This window comes from Sinocyclocheilus rhinocerous, unplaced genomic scaffold, assembly GCF_001515625.1.
Source record: "Sinocyclocheilus rhinocerous isolate Xijiao unplaced genomic scaffold, SAMN03320098_v1.1 scaffold1635, whole genome shotgun sequence".
Taxonomy (NCBI): domain Eukaryota; kingdom Metazoa; phylum Chordata; class Actinopteri; order Cypriniformes; family Cyprinidae; genus Sinocyclocheilus; species Sinocyclocheilus rhinocerous.
Genome location: NW_015627629.1, coordinates 1,265,784 through 1,272,941, shown reverse-complemented (window position 1 = coordinate 1,272,941; position 7,158 = coordinate 1,265,784).

The window sequence follows — 7,158 nt, the reverse complement described above, 5'->3', positions numbered from 1 at the left end:
ACAACCAAAAACACACTTCTTTGGTGACGTTGTTGATTTTGTGGTCTAAAAACAAAATGACAAATCCTTTTCAAGCAAGTCCTGTGCATCGCTGCCGACGACTTCCGTAACCCGAATGAAGCACGTTGATGGGCTGCTCTTGCTCTGGTTACTGTGTGTGCGCGCTTCCGGGAGAAATGCCCATACAAGGAATTCCGCCCTTTGTGACGTCATACAGGGACATACTCAAAAAAATCTTTCCGAAACTTATAAGAACCCTGAGGAGTGTATTTGGCACAGAAATACTGATATTGGAAAACATCATACATCTAACTCGCTTTTTGAAACTTTGTCCATGTTTAGCAAGAGAATACAACTCTTTAACAGTGTAAATAAATCAGAATGCATGAAAAAGCATTAGGCCTCCCCTTTAAATAATATGTTAAATTTAAGTTTGTTTCTCACCATGCCCTATACCCAGAGAACACTTGGAATATACATCATGTGTCGCATGGGACCACTCTGTGACATTTTTGCTGTTTTTTTAAAAAGCTTCTCCATACACTGTCATTATACAGACAAACGCGTGGGACGGTTTTTTTTTTTAAGCTCTTTTCATGATCCGAAAAAGAAAGGAGGTCATACGGCATTGGAACAACACAAGGGTGAGTAAATGATGACTTAATTTTCATTTTTGGGTGAACTATCCCTTTAAACAAGCTCTTACCTTATAAAGAATGAGAACACTACAATTATCTATTACACTGATGTAACTTAAAACAATTACATTTTCTGAGTGAGGAATTTAGTTTTCATTTTGTGTGAATCACCATTTCTGTGTAAACAGCTACTTGAGTGAATGGCTGCGTCCTAAAGCTGAAAAATGCTGCCTTCGGAGGATGCATTCCAAGGTAGGAAGGGATCAAGGCACCACCAAATCTAATGTCAGCTTCACTTCCTGTCTCCTATGATACCTTCATCTGATCAATTTTTGAAGGCAGCATAGATGTATCCTTACCTGCCTTTGATATCCCACAATCCTGTGCATTCCTGTGCGATGGACTAATGAAGCAGAGCGGGATTTACAAGCCTGCTTCAACTGCACTGATTGGAGTGTTTTTGAAGCTGCTGCCACCGATCTGGACGAGCTCACAGATTCTGTAACATTATGCATCAGTTTCTGTGAGGATAAGTGCATCCCTACCAGGACTCATTTAACATACAACAATGACAAACCGTGGTTCACTGCAAAACTCAGACAGCTCCGTCAGGCCAAAGAAGATGCTTACAGGAATAGGGACAGAGTCCTGTATAAACAGGCCAAAAACACACTGACAAAGGAGATCAAGGTGGGTAAGAGGAACTACTCCGAAAAGCTGAGAAACCAGTTTACTGCCAATGACCCTGCATCAGTGTGGAAAGGACTGAAAGACATCACCAACTACAAGACACCATCCCCCAGCACTGTGTTGAATCAACATCTGGCTGACGATTTGAATGAGTTTCATTGAGCTTTATTTATTTATAGAAACAGAAGAGAAAGAAAGCATAAGTCCCAGTCGGTGTTACACCAGCCTTTCTAAAAACCTGTGCTGACCAGCTGGCCCCCATCTTCACACATATCTTCAACAGATCACTGGAGCTATGCAAATTCCATTTCTGCTTCAAATGCTCCACCATCATCCCCATCCCAAAGAAACCCCAAATCACAGGACTTAATGACCTGTGGCCCTAACATCTGTGGTCATAAAGTCATTTGAGAGACTGGCGTTGGCCTATCTGAAGGACATCACTGGACCTTTACTGGACCCCCTGCAGTTTGCTTATCAAGCAAAGAGGTCCGTGGATGATGCAGTCAACATGGGACTGCATTATATCCTACAACATCTGGACTTCAACTCAGCCTTCAACACTATCATCCCAAACCTCCACCTGTCCAAATTAACTCAGCTCTCTGTGCACACCTCCAACTGTCAGTGGATCACCAGCTTCCTGACAGACAGGCAACAGCTAGTAAGGCTGGGAAAATTCTCATCCAGCACCCATACCATCAGCACTGGCGCCGTCCAGGGATGTGTTCTCTCCCCACTGCTCTTCTCCTTCTCGTACAGCAGAGGCTGTACTTCATTCCCCAGCTGAGGAAGTTCAACCTGCCACAAGAGCTGCCAATATAGTTCTACTCTGCAGTCATTGAATCCGTCCTCTGCACTTCTATAACTGTCTGATTCAGCTCAGCTACCAAATCAGACCTTAGAAGATTGCAGCGGATAGTCTGGACTCCTGGGCGAATCACTGGTAAAACCCTCCCCACTCCCCAAGAACTGCACTCATCCAGAGTGAGTAAAAGAGCTGGCAAAATCATTCTGGACCCCTCACACTCAGGCCACTTCCTCTTTGAACTGTTGCTGTCTGGTCGGCGCTACAGAGCACTTAGTACCAGAATGGTCAGGCATAAGAACAGTTTCTTCCCTCAGGCAATCTCTCTCATGAACAGTTAACTTGGCAATAAACGTGTAATGCACAACACTATATCTATACATTTATTTAACACACATACCTCTTTTTACATTTCCTTGCATTTGTACAGAATATACCTGAACACATAAATACCATCTATTGTCTACTTTGTATGTTGTGTATATTTTAAAATATTTTTTTGTATATTATTATTTCATATTTACTTATCCTATTTGTATTATTTTTATTATCTGTGTCTTGTCTTGTCACTGTCATTCTGTTTGTGCTGTGGAAGCTTCTGTCACCACAACAAATTACTTGTATGTGTAAACATACCTGCAATAAAGCTCTTTCTGATTCTGATTCCATTCCATGACAGTTGAACTAAAAAATAAAGATGGCATCTGAAAGTTGCATTTGGTGGACAAGTGCATTGTAAATGCATGTTTCTGACCAACTTTTTCCACTTTTGATGTTACTTCTAGCAAGAAACTATTATAGTAATTAAATATTAGCTTAGTTGTCACAATGACTGCTTCACGGTTATGCTGCCTCAGATGCCTGTCCAAAATCTGTTTTTTTTTTTTGTCAGGTCAACAATTAAGGTAAATTCTACTGAGTTGAAATACAAGTTGTGTGATGTCTCCTCAGACATCCGGTCACAGACTTGTCTTTCTCTTTTCTATATCCATTATTGGTTAAATATTTACTCATTCCATGTCAAATCAACCAGATCTCCCCGGCTCAAATTTTTTATTTTGATTATATTTTTTTCCGATGAAAGAAATACCTAAACAAAGACGAAAGCCAAAATAGTAAATGTCACAGATGTATATTTACTGAGTAATCCACTATTTTGTAGAGGAGGGTCAAAATACGATTTTCACCTGAGATTCGGAGCCAAATTAGAGGAGGTAAAAATTACTTAAGAAAGATGGCAGCATCATTGTTATTTTTACAGAGATTGGTAGGTCTATTAGTAAAATATGTTGACTTTAGCAACCTTTTTTGCATTATGTGCCAATGGTGACCATTCAAAAATGGGGAAAAAGCACTTTTCTCCAAAACTTTTCTCTAAAGTTTGCATGCCTGTAACTCAAGAAGTATTAAATATATGCCCGTTTAGATACTGGGACTCAACAAACTTTCCTTTTGTCATCTTCACTTTTAAGGTCCTATATAGTTCAATTCCAGAGATATTGGAATTTCAATATGGTTCCAAGAGTAATGTGGGTCACTTTGCATTCAGATGATACTTCTTTTCTTTTAAAGAGGAATATCTGAAGAACAAATAATGTTGAAATTAGAAATCTAATTTCCTTCTGTCAAAACAACTGCATTGAACATACCTGTCTGAGTGCCATAAATATTCTTTTTCCAAATTTTGCGTGCCTGTAACTCAAGATGTATTAAAGATATCTCAATAGGATTTTAGATTCTAGCTTTTAATAAAATGTTCTTTTGGAATCTTGATTTTCAAGGCCCTATATCATTCAGTCACAGAGATATGGGGATCTCAATGCAGCTCCATATTCAGATCGTTGAACAATACCCATTTTCAGGGGTCGAAAACAAAATGTTGGTCACTTTGTATACAGCTGATACTTATTTTATTTAAAGAACAATGTCTGAAGAATAATAATGTTGAAACTAGAATTGTAGCTTGTTTGCTTCTATCAAAACAACTGAATAGATTATACTTGTCTGAGTACTAAAAATGCACTGAATTGGTCCAGTTGAGGTACATTAACTTGCTCTCAGTGGTGTATTCACAAGGTTCTATAGTTGAATCAGTTTCAGGGATATTTAGAAGAAGGGATTTTGTTCATTTTAACAGCTTCTGAACCTACTAAGAGTTCAGATATGCAGTATCGCAGCTACGCATTTTAACCTAATCCCACATCTCATGGGGAGAAGTGGTTGCTCTCCCCACACATTGTATGCATCAATAAACCAAGATTTGGATTAATTATAAGAATTTTTTTTTTATTGTTGTAACAGATGATAGTCATAGATCAAGTAGTATCCACTGCTAAGGGGCATATTTGGAGGAATCACTGATAATACCTCAAACTTTGAAACATTTAAGGTCTCTCACACTTGTTAGAGAAGTTAACCCTGGGTAATTCTAAACTTCAAGTAAATGGGATCCTGGGTAATCTTGGTTTACATTTCACACTGTTCGTACTTTACCCAGAGTTAACGATTAATCCTGGTCATTCATAATCTTACGTGTCACACTGTACATTCCTAAACCCAGGGTTACTGTTATTATTTGCATACTTGCCGTGTCAACAGTCATAACTAGACAAACACAAAATCAAATTTGGTTTTCAACCATTGAAAATGGGTAGGACTCAACAATTTGAACATGGAACCACATTGAGATCCCAACATCTCTGGGATTAAACCATACAGGGCCTTAAAGATGAAGATTCCAAAAGAAACGTTTTTTTAGGAACTAGAATCTAAAATCATATTAATATATCTTTAATTCTTCTTGAGTTTCAGGATTGCAAACTTCGGAAAAAGAATATTTATGGCACTCAAACAGGTATGTCCTATGTAATTGTCTTGATAGAGGGAAACAAGATACATTTTTAGTTTCAACATGACTTATTCTTCAGACATTCCCCTTTAAATGAAATAAGTATCAGCTGTATACAAAGTGACCAACATTTGGTTTTGACCACTGAAAATGGGTATTGTTCAACAATCTGAATATGGAGCTGCATTGAGATCCCCATATCTCTGTGAAGATCAAGATTCCAAAAGAAAAGTTTATTAAGAACTAGAATCTAAACTCATATTGAGATATCTTTAATACTTCTTGAGTTACAGGCATGCAAAATTTGGAAAAAGAAGAATATTTATGGCACTCAGACAGGTATGTTCAATGCAGTTGTTTTGACAGAAGAAAACAAGATACATTTCTAGTTTCAACATTATTTGTTCCTCAGATATTCCTCTTTAAAAGAAAAGAAGTATTTCATATTTATGCAAAGTGACCCACATTCGGTTTTGGACCACTGAAAATGTGTACAATTTAACAGTTTACTCCTGGAACCATATTGAAATTCAAACACCTCTGGAGCTGAACCATACAGGGCCTTAAAAATGAAGATGCCAAAAGGAAAGTTTGTTAAGGCCCAATATCTAAAGGGCATTAAGATACCTTTAATACTTCTTGAGTTACAGGCATGCAAACCTTGGAGAAAACAAAATCTGGCACCACTGGCACATAACGCAAAAAAAAAAAAAGGATTGCTAAAGTCAAACAGATTTTACTAATAGACCTACCAATCTCTGTGTAAAAATAACAAGGATGCTACCATCTTTCTGTAGTAATTTTTACTCTCTGTAATTTGATTCTGAATCAGAGGTAAAAATGTTATTTTTGAACCCCCCTCTATAAAATAGTGGATTACTCAACAAATACACATCCATGACATTTAATATTTTGGCTTTCATCACTATACATGTTTACCTTTCTTCAGAAAAAAAATATTGACAAAATCAAAAATTTGAGCTGGGTAAGTTTCTGAAATTTGGTTGATTTGACAAAGAATGACCCTTATATGTTTGCGGTTTTCTAGGTTTGTGCTGAGTTCCACGTATCACAGAAAACAACATGCACAAGCAAGATTTCAGAGACGTTGCGTGACATTCTAAATGTTTATGATCTTAATGTGAGTTTTAATTTGTCAGCACTAAATACCTCCATCACTATCTATAAAAGAAAGTTAGCATGCTTGTTTAGAATGTTCATGTTTGCTTTGTCATTGAAGGATGTACATGATGTTGCTCTTTGTGCTCACCTGGTGTACCTGTGTGAAGAGGACCCACAGTTCTTAAAGACTTGAAAAGCAAGTATTAAGTGCATTAACAGAACTGCTAATATCAGTAAATGCAATTGTCTAGTTTTAGTCTCTTAAGTTAAACTTACAGATGGACCCTCGGTTTACTCCAGGTGGAGTCGCCAGGCGTGCCAGACATCACTAACACTCCTGCCATTGTGGTCAATGAAAGCACTACAAGTCCTGCAAGCACTGCAGCTGTGAAGAACGATCTTCCAGTGTGTTTTGACATGTTCAGAAACACTTGTTCAAACAGTCACAGTGTTTCAAAAAAACAAGACTGAATAAACAAATCTTCAATTATACAGCTGCAGTTGTTTTTTTTTTATTTATGCTGAACTTTAGCATGATTAGCCTATGAGTAATGCATACAGTAGGTGTATTATCTGAGGTAGTATTTGTATTCAACAAAGTACTACTGCATCAAAATTGAAATTAAAAACATTATATATGGTAAATAGTTTAAAGTACCGTGCACTTAAATATTAAATCAAATAAAATTTAAACTTTTAAGTTTGACTCAATTGTAATTTATAATAAATGTTCACTTTAAAAAAAAAAAAAAAGATGAGTTCTTTTACTTAAATGTTTTGATGTAATCGTTTCCACAAATTTTTAAGTATTCTGAACGTATCAGGTTTTACAGTGTACAGTGACTATATTTCTCTGGGGAAAAAGAAACCGCTCATCACATTTGCAGTGAGTCTATGGAGTTATGACAACTGGTGGGGCTGGTTTTACACCGGTGGGGCCCAATTTCATGATTTCACCAAGAGCCCCACAAACCCATAAATTGGCCCCAGTTGTCAAACTCAAGAAAAGACCCAAAAAAACAAGCAATACTTTTTACAAAACACCCTACTAA